This window comes from Tetrao urogallus, assembly GCF_951394365.1.
Source record: "Tetrao urogallus genome assembly, chromosome: 6".
NCBI lineage: Eukaryota > Metazoa > Chordata > Aves > Galliformes > Phasianidae > Tetrao > Tetrao urogallus.
In genome coordinates, this window is record NC_136819.1 from 57,157,553 (window position 1) to 57,177,153 (window position 19,601).

Here is a 19,601-nt window from a genome sequence, read left to right on the forward strand (position 1 = left end):
GCAAGTCCTCCATGAAAATTAGGCATCAGTAACTTGTAAAGTTAACCAACAAACAAGCCAGCAAGGAGAAAGTCCTTGGAGCTGAGTTATTCCTCCTCCTTTGCCCTATGAGGCTCAGACAACCATCACCCTACCACTGCAGAAGGAACTTTCTTTTAGGAAGCTAGAATAGAAGAAAAGCCAGGGTCACCAGTCATAAGGAAAAGCAACTGAATCACAGAATCAGTAAGGTTAGAAAAGATCTCTAAGATCATCAAGCCAAACCATCAACCCATCCCCACCATACCCACTAACCACGTCCCTAAATTCATGATGGTTGCAGCTTACATAAATTCTATTCCCCTTGAAACAAGTGCAGGTGCGGCTTCGGAGGCTGAAATCACAGTAAGAAATATTTCATAACATTTTTCACCTCTTTCTGGCTTGTTAAAATCATAAGGCTGAGTGGCTTTGCCCTCTTGCCAGGTGACCTGTATAACTCTTGCATGGTTTTGCTGCTTTGGAATAAAGCAAATATGCCAAACTCCACGTCTACAACATTCAGACACTATTAGTGCTGCTATATTTACCAGCCTCAATCTGTCTGTACTTCTATTATAAACTCTTGGCTCTCGGGCTTTTAAATCATCCATATAAATGTGCTGCAGGATAATTTTGGAACACACAGCGTTCACATGCTGCAGAATACAATTTCATCATATATATATTTCAAATGCTTACAAACGATCTCAAAATAGTATTTAAGATCCTTACTGAGACTCTCGTACGTTTTATTTCCCTCTGTGTAATCGTAACTATCAAAACAGTTGTGTTTGATTCTTAGATGGAAAAAAGGTGATGGCAAGATTTTGCTCTTCTTCCTATTCCTCTCACTCAAAGTGTTTCAAGTGATGAAATACAGCCTCTCCTAGTAAAGAACATGTAAGCTAAATAATGTGTTGAAGGTATTAACAGCATCTAGATAATTCTATGTAATTTATATCAAAAATTACAAATTAATAGATAATTCTATAGATAATTCTATGTAATTTATATCAAAAATTACAGTAGCATTTCTATGGAAGATGCCACTTTTGCCTTTTATAATTGCAAATGCCTTCCAACTCTGAGCCTTAATCTGGATGTACCAATCTTCTCCTTGTTATGAAGTGTTTCAAACAGAATGTGTCTGGCTGTAAACAGACACAGACAGCTTTAAACATGAAGATATATATATATGCTTCAGGGGCAAGAGGCATGATTTCAACTAAGTAAATAATTTTGTAGTGTGTGTGGAGGCTCCTGAAGAATGAAAGGAGTAGTTGATCATCTCTTAAAAGATATTCAGCAATGTCAGTGGTCTGATTTCACTTCAGGTCATTATTTACCTTAGCTTTAACTCAACATACACAAGAAAACACTCTGATCAATACTGCACTGTAATTTATTGAATGAACTCAGAAGAATGGTGATTCTGAGACACGATGTGAATGCATTAATCAAGAAACCGGCACCAGAATGCCAGATGTCTGAGCCTCAACAGCTTTTTTCATCGAGGTCCTCCACGGCTTCACTCACTGCAAGCTGTTGGGGTTACCTCTTAATCCATCCTTGGGTATGCAAGCTCTCCTCAATGCTTAACACAACGACCTTCATGGCATCACTGCTGTCACACAACCAACATCACTGCTGTCACACAACCAGCATCATTGCTGTCACACAACCAACATCATTGCTGTCACACAACCAACATCACTGCTGTCACACAACCAACATCACTGCTGTCACACAACCAGCATCACTGCTGTCACACAACCAGCATCACTGCTGTCACACAACCAACATCACTGCTGTCACACAACCAGCATCACTGCTGTCACACAACCAACATCATTGCTGTCACACAACCAACATCACTGCTGTCACACAACCAACATCACTGCTGTCACACAACCAGCATCACTGCTGTCACACAACCAGCATCACTGCTGTCACACAACCAACATCACTGCTGTCACACAACCAGCATCAATGCTGTCACACAACCAGCATCACTGCTGTCACACAACCAGCATCACTGCTGTCACACAACCAGCATCACTGCTGTCACACAATCAGCATCACTGCTGTCACATAACCAGCATCACTGCTGTCACACAACCAACATCATTGCTGTCACACAACCAGCATCATTGCTGTCACACAACCAGCATCATGCTGCTTTCAGGGTGGGGAGGGGTGGGAAAATGGGGACCATGGTTTCATGGGACACCATGGCAAGTATTGGCCTCAAAACCCAAACAAGCATCTCTGCTTCTCTACTGCAGGGGATTCTAAATAAATAAATATTATATAAATATATATATACATAAAATTATAATAAATAATCTATTTTGAAATACTTTTAAAGCAGATTAAGTGAGTATCCATATAGTTCAGATACTGCATTTTTCCCCAATACTTGGCACAAAGCAACCCTTCAACCAGATGTACCTATCAGATACAGCTGTCAGCTTCAGCTGTGCATAACCTTCTTTCCTGCTTAGAACCCTGTTTCTAAAGCAGAAGTAACACAGCACACCCTGCGTGCTATCCACCCAGCGTGCATAATGCAGGAAGGAAATAAATTCTGTTTCATCAAGAGGTCAGAGCCATCTCTAGTCATAACACAAACTTTTTTAATTACAGAGCTACACCTGTACATCATAGCATGCACAAACTGAACTAACAGATGCTAATCCATCACACAGATACGCGCTCACTTGCTTCTGAGGACACAGTTTCCAAAGCACTCACTGTTACCACTGCATATTGGGAAATGTCACCCACACACCATCACTGCTCTGCCATAATTCTGGTCTTTAGTTAACAAATCACTCTTTCCTCTTCTTCTTATAAAACATGTGTATGTCAAAGACAACTTATGAACAATTCATTCACAATAATTCAGTCTTTATGAATGACTATGTTCTAACCCATCTGGCCATAGCATGACTTAAATGGTTGTACCTACTTATGGTCAGCCTCTTCTCCCTCACAACTAGCAATAGGACGAGAAGGAGTGGCCTCGTGTTGCACCAAGGGGGATTTAGGCTGATGTTAGGAAAAACTTATTCTCCAAAAGAGTGGTAATTCCCTGGGATGGGCTGCACATGGAGTGGTGGAGTCACCGTCCCTGGAGGTGTTCAAGAAACATTTAGATGTGGTACTGAGGGACGTGGTTTAGTGGGGAAATACTGGTGGTAGGTGGATGGTTGGACTGGATGACCTTGGAGGTCTCTTCCAACCTTGGCGATTCTATGATTCTATATTCCTACATTTTCCTCTGATTTGTGTATGCATGACTGTTCCCTGAACCATCAACACCTTTGGCAGCACTGGATTGGCTGAAGTGGATGCCCTGGTACACACAACCATATTTCACTCTACAGCTTCAGTGCCCTCAGGCAGCATTCCTGCAACTGCAGACTTTACTTTTTTATAACTAAAAATGTAGGTGTGAGGAACTCCAAGAATACTTTGCCTGATTTTTCTCAGATTCTACCAACTATTCCTGCCCAGACAAAGCAGCAGATAAAAAAAATATTTAAGTTTTCAATAACATCTGCCAAAGATTCTATTACCATCTATATGTATTAAAATAGTAAATATCAGCAAACTTTAAAATATCTTTGAAATCATATAATCTGAATTCTTATTTCTACAAAAACCAAACCAAATCAACAATAAAAACAAACCACGCCATTGATGGATTTTCTGAAAAATGCGTTGATTTAGGGTTTGGGTTGCAATCTGCTTTGGGTCAGTGCTTTCATCAGCTGGAGACAGGAGCTGAGAGAGGAGCATCAGCTCCAAGGAAACATCCTTCTCTAAATATTCCACCAGGTAGGATGGACAGTACAAGGGTGGATAATGATAGGACAAGGGGGAATGGTTTTAAAGTGAGACAGGGGAGGTTTAGGCTGGATATGAGGAGGAAGTTTTTCACACAGAGGGTGGTGAGGCACTGGCACAGGTTGCCCAAGGAGGCTGTGGATGCCCCATCCCTGCAGGCATTCAAGGCCAGGCTGGATGTGGCTCTGGGCAGCCTGGGCTGCTGGTTGGTGACCTGCACACAGCAGGGGGTTGGAACTGGATGAGCATTGTGCTCCTTTGCAATCCAGGCCATTGTATGAGTCTATGATTTTCTGAAGGAGAGGCCCAGCACTGGCACAGGGTGCCCAGGGAGTGGTGGGGTCACCACTCAATATTTTCAATAGAATTAGCACAGGATATTTTCATTCTTCCCTTGGAAAAAGCTGATAGAAAACAAAGTTCTGACAGTCTGTTTCGTACACTGCAGCACTGATATCGAACACAGTAAATACATGCCTTAAAATAGATACACCTCCTGCTGGGCTGGGATCGTATGGCATCTGACTGCCACCAATTGAGCTGCTGCCCTCTGATATGGCTAAGGAAACAAGGATGTGGAGTCTCTCCTGACCACTGCTAAAATCCCCAAATGAGATTAAAGTCTTCCTTTGCATGTCAGCAGGTGTGACAGAGCTCTTTGCACAACTTCACTGGGATGTGCTACATTTCATTATGCATAAAGACACGAACCTTCAGAAAAATCCATCTTAAAGTATGACCAAAGAAGAGGAAAAAAAGTCCCTTGTATTTGTTTTTCTTCCAGATTAGTTTTATTCTCGTGAAAGCAATGACTGGCGCAGCAGCTACCAAAAGCAAAAGCACTCACCTTCATGATAAACACAGAAGACACGGTGCAAAATAATGAAGTGTGATGGGGCTCACAGTGATCACTGAGCCCGACTCCTAAGAGCTGCACTATTTTGGATGGGGATGGAAAGCTGTCATCAGTGAGCAAACAAATGTAGAACCTGGGAATCTCTGATTTCCAAATATATTTCTTCCACTCCTGATTCTTTATAAGCAGGAATTTTTTGAAACATTTAAGGAGGTTTTTTTCCCCCCTCTCTTCTACCCTATGTCTTAAACAACGGGCTGTACTGATTTCTGGTTATTGTGCACAAACATCTCCATTTTATGCTTTATGTGTTTACACCAACATCGAGTGGAAGAGACAGTATTTCTGGGCTGTCCAACCCTCAGGTTTCTGCACAGAGATAGTCAGTGTCCTTGGCATGGAGATCCCCACCAGCAGCACCCCATCTGTGTCCTTCCCTTCTACGGGGCCTCGCAGCACTGATCTGAACCCCACTGGCCAGCACAACTCTGCACTGTGCTTACTTTGCAAGCTCACATTTACTCCAGCAATTCTTCCAGGCGTTCACCAGTTCAGCCCCACCATATGTAAAAGGAGAACATTCACGTCTCTAAGTTACAGGATTAGTTACACGTATGGATTAAAAAAGGCAGAAAGGTGTTGAGTTTCGATGGCTTTTATAGTAAAGCAGGGCCACAGGATGCAGCACGCCCAGTGGCACAGAGGGTACAAAACGTCCACATTTATTTGACTAGATATTGCTTTGGGCTATCGGGATGCTGCAGTGGTATACGAGATTCTCCTCCTATTTATTTGATACAACAAGGTCTGAAGTACTGCTGTATTGAATAAAAACAGCTTCTAGTAAAAGTGGTGTTGATTGCACACAATTTGTTGTGTGAAATATCAAGACTGGCATTGCAGCCAATCCCAAGCAAGCCCCTTCTTACTGCCAAAAATGATAATCCTCCATCTTCAACAGGGCTACTAAGCTGCTGTCAGTGAGAAACCAAATGCAGAATGGGAGACTCTTCCACTTCCAAATCTATTTCAGGTCTGCAGCAGCTGAGGTGCCACCCTGAACATCAAGTACCAGCCCTGCTCTAACTTCACAGCAACAGAGACAAGGCTGAGCAATGTCCACAGAAAACAGGCAGGTGGCCAGTGCCACTGACTTTCATGGGACAACTCAGGTGCTCACATTTACGCACAAACTAATGCTTCAGTGGGTGGATGTAGAAAAGCACAGGTTTTTTACTTATCTAAAACTGATCAAAGACAGCAAGTGTTAACATGCAGCACGTGATCGGTTCTGATTCAGTGCCAGAGACCTCACAATTTGCTTTCCAGTTCGACTGGTGTAACACAAGGAAAAGCAGGGAAAATAAATCAAGGGGCAGGAAGAATAACTGAAGACATTAGCATCTGATATAGACCTGAGCTACCTATCCCTTCATTTCTGAAACTTCTGTGCTACTGCAAGACAGACGTTTCCATTCTCAACCTAAAGCCAAGTCACCCAACAGCTAGCCAAGCCCCAGCAGCACAAGCCAGGATTTCTGTATGAACTGACCTTCTGCATGCACAAATCTCACAGATATGCTGAGCAAAATGCAGTTCCTCCCCACAGCACAGCAACTCCAACTCCTCGTAGCACTGAGAAATGTTTACAGCACTCCTTGAGGCATCACCTCTTCCCATCCCCTTGCCAAGCAACTCACTGTGTGACAGCAGGGCACCAACTGACCCTGAGGTGACACCGGAGAAAATGGTGGATGGAATGCCACTGCTAGGTCTGAAGATAGACCTGATGTATTCTCATTACTCGTTATAGACACGGTATAATTAATAATGGGATAATACACCTCGTAAGCAGCCCAAATTCATTTTTAAATCCCTATTAACATTACCAGGAAACACCCAGATGTGGAGGAATAGAACGGCCAAGCAACAAAACCCAAAGCCATCAGCAAACACAAGTTTTCCTCCAGACAATTCTCCTGTTACATTTGCTGTATGTTTCCCCTCAGAGAACACATTGATTTATTTCCTATAAATGCTGAGAAGGCATTTGCAGAGCTCCACCAGAGCACAACTCAGCACCCAGGAAATGATGGAGAAGGGTTATGGCAGGGGGCTGCGCATCCCCACCTGCACAGAGGAGTAAGATGAGGGAAGCACATGCTTTCTCTAATGAGCTTTTTTCAAAGAGAACTACATGTTTAACACAACTGCAGCTTACAAGGCAGAAAAGCTGACTTTGTTATTTTGAAGTAGTTTGGGTCTAAGCTGGCAAACACACACTGCCATCAAAGAACAAGTTAGGCATCACACATGGCTAAACTGCCTGAACACCAATATGAAGAATTTCCTCCATTTTTCAGGGGAAGGAGGAAGGATTTCTTTCATTTGAAGGTTGAAAATCTAAAGATGGATTACACACGAATGAAGAAATTTTAAGTGAACTGAACAATGTAGGAAGAAATTAACGAGCAAATCATTACAACTGTGGGGTGAATAGTTGCCCCAGGGGAGGCTCAGGTTGGTTATTAGGAAAAATTTGTTCTCCCAAAGGGTGGTCAGGCAACGGAATGGGCTGCCCAGGGAGGTGGTGGGTCACTGTCCCTGGAGGTGTCCAAGAAACATTCAGATGTAGTACTGAGGGACTTGGTTTAGTGGGCAATACTGTTGGTAGGTGAACAGTTGAACTAGATGATCTCGGAGGTCTTCTCCAACCTTGGTGATTCTATGACTCTATGATTCTAAGCTGGTAAAACAACTTGCTTTCAATTGCAAAAAAGATTCTGTTAGATGAGTAAAGCAACGTCTTGCGTTAAGATAAGCAGGATCCTATAACAGCCTGGTTTTCTTTATCAAAAGGGGGTGTCTGGGGAAACATCCATAGATATCTTCTCAAAACATCTTTTTGTAACCCGCTAAATAATTAATTGCAGTAGTTTATCCTCTTTTGACTATAATGATTTTCCTTACCACTTTAAGAAGCTTCACTGCTTCAAAAAATTTGCGCTTTCCTACTGATTAATCAATATACGTTTCACTATCAATATTTCACTGAAGGCTGGAGTCTTTTTCCATCTCATATAGCAGCTGAACTTCTCAGCATCAACTGAAAAGGACTGAGTTCCATTAATTTCACGGAGCCCTATTTCCATCCACGTCAATATAACCTCAACAATGTCAACAGTTGCAAGACATACAATGCCTTGCACAGTTAGGCAGTCCTGATGGGAAATTATTCACTGACCATCAAATAAATTATTCAGTGAGCTTTGTGAAATGATCCGAAGACCTGTGAACGATATGGTTTTTATTATTCTCTGAGGATTTGCATTCAGAAGCATTAACTTGCTTCAAAATGAAATACAACTTCACCCTCATGATAAAGAACATGATCTAAGGGCAGAATGACGGAGGCACAGCACCGCTTGAATTCTCAGTTACTAATTTTTATGCTGGCCTTCCAATGCTGGTATATACTATGTTAAAACACCGGAGTCATAAATACATCCTCATAACTTAAAATGCATGGAAATGCATTCACTATAGTTCTTAAATGGTTTGAAGGCAAATAAATACAAGACACTTTTTAAAATTTTCACCATTGCAAGGAGACTTTTGTATAACCAAAGTCACATGAGTTACAGCAGCGATGCTGTGATGAGAAAGCTGAGAATCTGGTGGCCACTGGAAAGTGTTCACAGTGAGGATCTGCACAGATGAGCTGCTGGGAAAGCCCCATCCTGACTTAGAAGCTGTGACTGTAAGGACTGAGGATGAAGCTGGAACCACAGCTAGCCACATGCTCCTTGCCAGCTCCATCGCTGCTCTGAGCTGTTGGATCAAAACACTGAGAGGTTTTCTGGTGGTAGCAAACAGAAATTAATCAGATGGAATAAAATCTAAGGCAACGGTCCCACTCTGATGGTTATACAAACCACTGCAGAATGGTACAGAGAAAGCCACCATGCTCATTAAATTCATAGAAACGTGGCATATAAGCTCTGCAACTTTGGAATACTGACTGAAGAGGTAGAGCAGTAACACCTTTAGAACAAGGGATTAGAAGTTGATAGAAGACCATTTTTCAACAGAAGAGGCCAAAGAAAGGCAATGACAGAATAGATTAGGCACGGCTTCCCCCAGCCACTCCAACCTAAGATGCTTATACAAAGGATCCTTCATCCTCAGTGCTTCCTTAAATCACAGTCAGCAGTGCCAAAGAACCTCTCCAGGAGCACTGGGGGTCAGCACAGACCCATGGATACAAACTCTGTGTCCTCCAGTGCAGGAACCACCTTCATGGCCCCAAAGGAGCCACCTTCCCTTTGCTGGGTTTCCATCGCCCAGTTCCCCTGCACAACTGCTGCCTGCTGGAACCCGCACCCCATCCTCACAGGATTCCAAGACATCAAGATCTCCCCTTACCCTAAACAGCTATTTTAGCCCCATTTTTTAAGCAAGGAGATCCAAACACTAAATGGCTGCAGAACCTTTTGAAGCCCAGTGTCTGGCTTCCCCCATGGCTGACAAAGGCAGTGACAGATCCCACACTCCTGATGTCCAGAGGCCATATCTCCACCCAGCCTGGGGACAGGGATGTGCAGGACAGAACTGTGGGGAGCAGCAGTGCAACCACAGCACAAGAAGTAGGAAGCCAAAAGCCATCAGCTCCTCTGTTCCCAGAGCTGCTTGTTTCCCTTGAGAGCAGAAAGGCATAAAAACATGCTTCTGTTGTTAAACTCAGAAGACTCGAGTCTAAACAGAGAAAGGAAAAGCTCTCTGCAAAACAGCATTTTTTTTTAACTTTGAAGTCAGTTTTCATAATAAAACTGCATTTCAAAGTGACAAAGGCATCCTGAAATGTAGGCAGTGTAAAACTGATGCTTTTATTTTTTTCCTATTGTAGCATTCCTTAAGGCAGCAGAGCTTCTGCTGCTGCGCTCTGCCCGTTTCCTTTCTCTGCAAGACCCCTGGGAGCAGCCAAGCACTCAAGAGGGCCAGAGCACACCCAGACACTTAAACTGAGGAAGACAGAAGGAAACATCCCTCTTCTCATCTTTCCTAACACAAACCCTGACTGCTGCCTGCACTGGAAAGCAGGAAGGCCATGTTGGATGCTTCAAGGCCAGGCTGGATGTGGCTCTGGGCAGCCTGGGCTGCTGGTTGGCCCTGCACATAGCAGGGGGGTTGAAACTAGATGAGCATTGTGCTGCTTTACAACCCAGGCCGTTCTATGAGGATGTTTCTGAGCAGATGTGCAGCCTCCCAACTGACTGACAAGCGTCACAAATAAATATGCCTGTAAACAAGAAAACAAAAGCAGCAGCGGCTGACGCCAGCATGGTGTAGCTAAAATAGGATCACAGGGGAAAGCTATTTCAGTGCAGATGGCGAATGCTATGAGATGGAGACCTGCACAGTGCTGGGGCTGCAGGGCCAAAGCGCCACCACCCGCACTGGGCATCGCCACGCTGAGCTGGCACACCTCTGCTCGAGCACATTAAATCCACTTAACCGAGCATCGCAAACCGCCGGGTTTAAATGGCTCTTTTTCCACTGCATTGTCTTCTGCAAATAGCACCAGGCTTATCAATTTCCTGCGATGCAATATCAGTCTGTTTATTTAAACTAGTTCCCATTTTAAAAACTTCATAAGGTGTAATCCGGGAGAATCGTGCTTTATTTCAAACGCTGCTGATAAGCAGCCCTGCTGCACGCAGAGGAAAATCCCTTCCAAATAGTGAGCTCTGGTGACCACTGGGCGCTGCCTTCACATCCTCACTGGACACTACCAGCAACTCCTGAGCCCTCCCTGCATGGCATCCTGCAAAGCATGAGGCAAACACCCCCTTCAATCCCAGACCACCTCCTGAATCAATGCACAATCTCTGGAATCCATTAGCATTAACTGAGCTGTATTCTTCCATGCATGCCGAGGTGCACCTTGTAAACTGACAGAGCTAAAAAGGAGAGTGTGATCCTGACATTTACCCTATTTAGCTGTGATGGCAATGGATGGAAACAACATCAATTTTTGCTTGAAAGGTGGCAGAACTGGGGAGGTGGGTAGAAGACAGAAAAGGGAATCCAGAAGTAATCTTGAAGCTGCAACTCAGTACGAAATCCTATCAGCAGAGCTAAAACCAGAAAAGATCAACAGCTGCTAAGCAAAAACCATGGACTGCACCAACCCCACTAGTTCTCATTAGAAATCAGAGGGAACAACTGAAATTATCAAACACAATTATCAAATTATTTCTATTAACATTACAAAAAAAAATAAAATCCACATCCAAAATATAACCTTGCTGCATGGCTAACAGTAACAAACTATTGCCATGATGAAAGGAAGGCCAAGGATACAAACTGATTCAAAAAGAACCACAGATTCACAGAATGGCTTGGGCTGCAAAGGACCTCAAAGATCATCCAGTTCCAACTCCCTGCTGTGTGCAGGTCGCCAACCAGCAGCCCAGGCTGCCCAGAGCCACATCCAGCCTGGCCTTGAATGCCTGCAGGGATGGGGCATCCACAGCCTCCTTGGGCAACCTGTGCCAGTGCCTCACCACCCTCTGGATGAAAAACTTCCTCCTCATATCCAGCCCAAACCTCCCCTGTCTCACTTTAAAACCATTCCCCCTTGTCCTATTACCATCCACCCTCACAAAAGTCGTAAAAGCACAATATTTGCAAAAGGAAAACAAATGCAGCACGTGTTTGAGTCTTCCCAACTTTGAGACGAGAGCTTATTTTCAAATTAGAACACAGGAAGAAGAAAATGGATCAGAAATTCAATAATCACCAATAGCATCATTCATGTCTTGTTGAGCTTTCTTGGCATACCTTTATATGACTCCCACCAAGTGCCAAGGAAAGGGAGCAGGGAACAGCTGCCACATATCAAGAGAACAGCAAACAGAAATTAATTAAGAAAAAGAACCTGGTTCAGCACGCAATGAAAAATAAAGGACAGGGCTAAGGGAGCAGAATGTAGAGCAAAGGTGTGGTAAACATCCTATTATCAAACAAGAGTGAGCAGAGATTTCCAAAGGAAAGACGTACACTAATCAGCAAGTGTTTAAAACTTGTGAAGTTGACAGTCACTGCAGTCATTTATTTGGCACTGCCCAGCACACGGTAATGATCTACAGGGGTGGACGGTGACAGGACAAGGGGAATGGTTTGAAACTGAGACAGGGGAGGTTTAGGTTGGATATGAGGAGGAAATATCACCACCAGAGGGTGGTGAGGCACTGGCACAGGTTGCCCAAGGAGGCTGTGGATGCCCCATCCCTGCAGGCATTCAAGGCCAGGCTGGATGTGGCTCTGGGCAGCCTGGGCTGCTGGTTGGTGACCTGCACACAGCAGGGGGTTGGAGCTGGATGAGCACTGTGCTCCTTTGCAACCCAGGCCATTCTAGGATTCTGTGATCTGCACCCAAAGGCTCTTCTGCTCTGGAGATACTATTGAGGCTCTGGGCATCTCTCTCCATTTCCACTGTCAGACCCATAGGGTTACTACTTGTTGTTTATTGTGATTTTCCTTCCTTTGGATGGCGTACAAATTTCCTCGATTTTACCAGAGATGTTTAGTTAATTATGTATTTACCTAGTTAGCATAATTGTCTTCAATTATGTAATTAGTGTTCATATGTGTAATCATTTGAACATGTAATTATATCTAATTACACCATTAAAATGTGCAAGTCATAAATATCTTTATCATTTTGATTGATAGACATACAGGGAGAAAAAGATTCTCGCTTGTTATTTTTGCCTCCTGGATCCCAAAAATGTGCAGGAGAAGACTCAGCCTGTAACGATGCAGTAACTGCTCACAAGGACCCACCAGGACTACAGCAGGGCTGTACCTTTGTAAGCAGAGGTGGCCACACCACTCAAAAAGAAGGAGCAGTCACACAGCACAGCGGAGTTCCTCTCTAATGAAACCGCTATCAAGAATAATTGGAGTCATACTTTTTTTGGTGTCTAATTATGAACTTATTGCTATGCAAAACAACTGCAGCCCACACAGAAGACGACAACGCAGAACAAAACACACAGAAGTTGTCTCCCATGCAAGCACGAAGAAACATTTCTGCATCCCATGAAGGAATTTCCAAGCTCTCATCCCTTAGGCAATCCCTACAGTCACGCTTAGCAGATCGATGACATTTTGAGCTGTTTTTTTCCCCCACTGGCTGCCACTTTTTATGGAGTACAGTAATAGCGCATACCAAATGAGCTGGGACAGACAGCTGAGTCTTCTTTTCAATCGCTTTTGGCTGAAAAGGCAAACATTTACATGTAGATTAAACAGTTCCACTTATTTACAGATCAGCTTCTCCTCTTCAGATTCAGATTTCTTTCCTTTGCTAACATACAGAGCAATCTATTAAAAAAACAAAACGAAGCAAAACAGCAAAGACTGCACGTGCCTAAGCTGCCTAGGGAGTCTCCAGGAGGGAAAACAAGCCTAAAAACACTCTGATAACAGAGTAGGAGCAAGCCTCAGTTACAGAGCACCCTCCAGATGATCTACCAGAACAGCCAGATAGGTGCACAGAGAATGAAGCAGCACAGAGAGATCACAGAGTGGTAATGTAATGGTCACACCAGGAACAACCCAATTTGCTCCCGTTCTATCCGTGAGCCATTCACACACACACAAGTCAATAATTCAGTGGAGTTAAAAAAAACCCACTTCTGTTGCTATGGATCAACATAACCCCAATCAGCCCACTTTGTGGGAATCCAAATACTGATCACGAGCAGGTTGGATGGGGCCCTGGGCAGCCTGGGCTGCTATGAAATGGGGAGGTTGGTGACCCTGCATTTGACAGGAGCTTTATGATCCTTGAGGTCCCTTCCAACCCTGGCCATTCTGTTATTCTGTGATTCTGTAAAGCTACATGCAAGGGGATGCTGTGGTCTGCAGCAAGGAAGTTGGTTGGTGAGTCAATGTGCTGTAACCTGAGGGTGATCAAAAGTGTCAGGAGAGAAATCTAAAGACTTGCAGCTGCAGGAGCTGGGAAATGATGGGATGGCATCTCTGGTCTTGGCTAACTTAGCATAGAATCACTGAGGTTAGAAAATCCTCTAAGATCATCAAGTCTGACCATCAGCCATTACCATCACATGCCATGCAGAAGGTCTCAGCTCCCTATGCTTTGAGTCTTCTTCCCCCTGAATTTGGTGGGATTTAAGAAAAAGGCTCTGAGGAACAAGTATGCCTCCCATGCTCAGTCAGGGAACCAGTCATGAAAGCACACACTGGGCTTAAATAAATCCCCCCCTGGGAGGGCATCAGCTCTAGGGCCAAATGGTGGATTAAAGCAGAGGAGGCACCAGCATCAAACTTGGAGTCATCCCACTCCTTCCCAAAGGCACTACTACACGTCTGGACTTTGGGATCTAACAGATTTAGTTACTGGAAACGATACAGCAGCAAAACTAACTGTGTCCATCTACAAACACTTCCTGCTGCTATGGGAGAAGATACCAGGAGCTCACTGGTTTTATTCTGAGATTCAGAGCACATCTTATACAATACCCAAAGAAATGGGAATGACTCCTCCCTTCTGCTCCAGAAAAAACCATTTTCAAGTATTTCCTTAGGAATTATCCACTCACAAACCACAGAACTTGCTTCTGCTTCAGCCATAGCAGATCTGCGTGCTCTGCGGGACTCCCTGGGTTACTAAATTCTCTCTTTATTCATCAAATTCTTCCTCTGCTTTGCAACGAGCAAGACCCCTCAAAAACACACCTCCTTACAAAACCACCCATCTCACCTTTGACAATGAAGCTACTCCACTTAATGGCCATGGAAAAACAGCCACTTCTGCAGCTCTCCAGAGCCAGTGGTCCATCCTATCAGCCCAACTTCCACCTTGGGTTACGACACATTTAGAACAAGGAAAACAAAAACTGACAACAAGTGGTATGTTGACTGGATGATCTTGGAGGTCCTTTCCAACCCTGGTGATTCTGTGATTCTACAAACAGATATCCTGCCAGGGGGGAAGATCCAAGGGAAGGGGAGAAGAAAGAGGAGATCCATCCAGAGGAGAAACATCCACATTTCAGGAAGCTAAAGAATTTCAGTCTTATTCTGATGGTGGGAGATTCATGCTCTGCGTTCTTCAGAAACTTCCTGTAGAGGATTTTTGGCAGCTTTTAAGCTTCCACAAGGGTCAATGTGAAGCTGGTATGGTAAAAATCACCCACCTGGATACCATTTCCAACTCTGCATGATTCTCTGACAGTCTCATTTCAGTGATTGCTGGCACTTTAGCAGCTGCAAGCTCAATATTCTCATCTGAGAGTGTGACTGAATTTTGTGTGACTGTCTTTCACTTGCCCTGATGGATTTATCTTGATTTAAAGCATAGGTGTCCAACCTTCGGGCTTGCCTGGGTTGCACTGAGTGAAGAAAAATTGTCTTGGGCTGCATATATAATATAATACAGCTAATGTATGTACGTAACGATTTTATATATATGTATATATTTCATTAAAACATAAAAAGAGAGCAACAAAAATATAAAAACCAGTGGGATACGTGACCTCATTTTTGTGAAACTGATGCATCAGTCTGGTTCGATGGCACTGGCTGCACTTCTTACTGAGTTCTCATTGTGCCCATCAACGATTTTCGATGAAACCTCTTGTGCTTCATCCTTGACAATATCTCTTTGCAAATATACATACTGCCAAGAAGCAATGACCTGAATGAGGTGTGGTTGTGAAGCAAGGGATATCTTACTCTGTTAAGGGAGGTCTTAGAAAAGTCTGGTAAAGAGTCAGGACCAAACTTCTGAGTTGAATATCTGATTGCAGCTCTATGCATTCCATGTGAAAATTCACTGCGAATGCATGTAGGCTCATTGAAAACACAGTTGCAAGCACACAAAAAATTGGTGATTTTTTTCAACAATCTTGAAGCTTGTTCTCAAAATCCTTTATCAGAATGGAAAGCAAGGCGCATATTTTTTGCTGTTCACAGGACTGTGTTTAATCCATGTACCACAATGCATACAGTCATCAGCCATCACTTGAGTCAGCACTGCCCTGCAGTGCACATCTCCCAGAACCAGGAGAAACAGCAAGATACAAATGCCTATATTATTCAGAATAAAATAAACAAGGAGCACACTGAGCATAAAGAATGCTGCACGTCTTTCTTGTTACAACTGCCCCAAAATATCTTGCACTCCAGGATGCGGTGGAGAGGAGGCACAGCTCACACAACTAAGACAACTCCAGCCAATTCTGTTTCTGTACAATTCCCCATCTATAGGCACTAGCAGGAGTCAGCAAATACTAGAAAACGTTTCAGAGTGGTGAGGCACTACAACAGGCTGCACAAAGAAGCTGTGGATGCTCCATCCTTGGGGGTGTGCAATGCCAGGTTGGATGGGATCCTAGGCAGCCAGCCCATGGCAGGGAGTTGGAATGCTCCCTTCAAGTACTGTGGCCTTCCAGTACATGAAGGGAGCATATAAACAGGAGGGGGAACGGCTGTTTGTGAGGATGGATGGTGACAGGACAAGGGGGAATGGTTTTAAACTGATACAGGGGAGGTTTGGGTTGGATATGAGGAGGATGTTTTTCAGCCAGAGGGTGGTGAGGCACTGGCCCAGGTTGCCCAAGGAGGCTGTGGATGCCCCATCCCTGCAGGCATTCAAGGCTGGCTCTGGGCAGCCTGGGCTGCTGGTTGGTGACCTGCACACAGCAGGGGGTTGGAGCTGGATGAGCTCCTTTGCAACCCAGGCCATTCTAGGACTCTGTGATCTTTAAGGTCCCTTCCAATGTAACCTATTCTATGAAGACATATTGGGGGTGAAGTATTGTTTGCAACGGGTTGAGTTTTCTCTCAGGTTGCTTATTAGGAAGGCTAAACCTTCCTAATAAAACCACAGTTAAAGGAATGGCTAGGTAAGCTCCTTCCTTTCTCACTTACTGCCTGCCCTTACTTCAACATTCTCATCTTCAAGACTTTCCTCTCACAGCTGAGCCTTTCTAAGATCTGCCACTGAGACAACATCCAAATATCAGCAAACGAGGTTTAGAAGCAAGCAAAGGCAACTCTTGGACTTCCCCTTGTAGATGGGGAGAACGCTGCACACTGACAGGCAGCAGATGCACCACGCAGTGCTTCCAGCTCCAGCAAAGAGCTTCCCACCGAGCAGCCAGCACAGCACTGCAGTGCATCACAGAGCACCTTCGTTATTTAAAGCACGTGCCATATTAAATACTCGGTACACAACCTTACCTTTACCCGATTAGAGTGCAAAGGAAGAATTAACATGTTCTGGCACTCCGTCCATTAAAACGTAAGGAGCGGCGTTTCAGAACAAACAAACAGGAAAAAAAAAACAACAACCCACGTGGAGTTGGCTTTGATCAGCTGCAAGTGAAACATAAAAGGCTCCTTTGAAGCAAACTGGATGCTACATCTTCTGCTTTAATTGGAAGGCATTCTTATTAACTGCTGATGTAGCCAAATAAAGTAATTTATGGGGAGGGGGCTATTTGCTGTGGAACAGCTGCTTTCCTATTGCCCTCTGCATATCGTTATTACAGTAATTGTACTCTTGTTAGGGAAATGGATGATGATTTCATGCGACACTCCTCAGTTCACAGAAAGATTTTACAAATGTTCAGTGAACACCTGACAAAATCCAGCCTGACTCATGACTAAATTAGCCTGCTTTTTATGCTGAGAACCCCTTTGTAAATGTTTGACTCGATAAAGCTCACATTTCTTGGTGAAGGGCAAGTATTTCTATCATTCTTCAGCACTAAAAGAAACCTGATTAAAATTTACGTGCCATTTTTGCCGCTGATGCTATGAGCAGTTAATTTGACATTTTCTTCCTCAAGTATTGCACCTGAATTCACACCTCTGCAAAGCACTGCACATGCATTCACTACGCACTACAGCATTTCCCTGCCCTGACAAGAGAAATAAACACTGGGGACAGAAATCACAGCATCCCCCTAGAGGGGCTACACTGGAGGACAAGCAAGAAGGACACCTTTGGAGTTGTAGCAGGCTTCCTGGGACAGAGATGCTCATGCATCTGAGCACATCACTAAACTGAGTGCACAACACGCTCTGACCGCAGCTGACAGCACTGCTTTGTGTAAAGAAGTGCAGTGACCCACTCTGCAGAGATGCTGGGACCAACTGAAAAGCTTTGGGTTTTTTTTCGTTTTGGGATGCAAGGAGCAATGCGTGATCTGCAAGGAAAATATTCAGCCTTTGGAGGAAGGAATAAAAACAAGACAGTTGTAAAAAATTGGCTTATTCCTAACATTCAATTAAGAGCGAAAAATGATTCCTCGTAAATGCAAACGAGACCCTCATATCCATTTGTCTTTTAGAACTTTTGCTTCTGCAACGTTGCTTCTAAGTGCTAAATCACACAGGCTGCTGAGCTGGGCCCCATCTTGGACTGCAGGGCACTGGATGGCAGTCCCATCTCCTTCAGCACTATATCTCTGATCTCTAAGAGCAGCTGAGCTAGCCCTTTACCCACCCCTCTGTTCCAGCCACTGATCCTTCTCTCTAATTGTTGATCTGTGCTACTTCATTGCTTCCCACATCTCCAAAGCCACTCTGCACCACATCACAAGGGAAGGTGCAGTGTGCAAGCAGGGTGCCTTTTCTCTCTCCTTGGCCAAGCCATTAGGTTCACTGCACACTTCCTATGGAAAGGAAAATGAATGAAGGCCAACATGAGGTACCCAAGGTGTCTCCCACTGCCACCCTTGTAATACATCTGGTTTCCCAACTTCTCTATTGCTTCCTTCAGTGCTTTACTCATTCAAGCCCCACTGTACTGTTCAGTATCAGATGACAATTGAAGATTTTTTTTCTTTTTCTCCTGCAGTACAAATCTGCAATAAAAACCCTGCCACATCACACATGGAAAATGGCTGCAACAATACAGATGCAAAACGGGTCAGTCCTGCAAGTCCAGCCAGTCCAGCCATGGCTCGATCTCTGGGGCCTCAAACATGGTACATGAGTACATCCCCTACCAGGGACCATTTCTGTTCCTGGCCACACACAGCATCACCCAAACCCAAGCAATCCCTGCTCTTCCCACTGGCACTACTGGGCCTGGTGCACCCCAGGGCACAGACAGCTCTTTAAGCTCCAGAGTGCAGTGCTGGCTCATACCCAGCTGCTGTCCCACACCTCAAAGGAGCTGCACCCCTGCACACCATGAGCAGGGGAAGCCTCTTTGCAAGCAACCAGGAGTAAACACATAGCTTAGCCCTGTGACTTAATAGAAATTAAGAGGCATAGGCTGGGAGCGCTGCCCAGAAATGGCAGGAGAAGAATGTGAGAGGGAGATTCTGACTGGATTCTGCAGAAGGAATCCTCAGTGCATACTAGCACATGTTACAACCCAGAACAGGCAGACTCCCACAGCTCTTTGGGGGTAGAGCATGCATACCTGTCTTGAAGGACCATACTATGTGTTGCACACAAGGTGCTAGGCTGAATTTATCCCAAAGCCATGAGTGGTTTCTACCCATTTCCAAGCTTACCTTCCCTTCTGTGGCAGGACTACATCAGTGGATGCAGGCAGACGGAAGGTCAGAACAGGCAGAAGCACTTGTGGCCATGAGATCATGTAGGGCATCACTCACTAAGAAACTCAACCCCAGCAGAGCAGACATAACATTCCCACCCACCTAGGTGCAAGGCAAGGGAACAGCCATGGAGGCCTGCCACCCACTGGAGGACACCGGGCCACACTGATGGGCTCCACACAGCACATTTTGCTTCACAGAAGGTGACAGGATGATGTAAGCCGAGGTTTGACAGCACACAGACCTAAAATATGTGGAAA

At 44.5% G+C, this 19,601-nt stretch overlaps 1 protein-coding gene across 1 annotated transcript in view; it reads right to left on the reverse strand.

Annotated features, from left to right (window-relative positions):
* Positions 1-19,601, reverse strand: part of MDGA2 (MAM domain containing glycosylphosphatidylinositol anchor 2) — a gene marked incomplete at both ends in the record, with an annotated part of 309,306 nt that overhangs the window by 190,653 nt on the left and 99,052 nt on the right. The gene's annotated exons all lie outside the window — the stretch shown is intronic.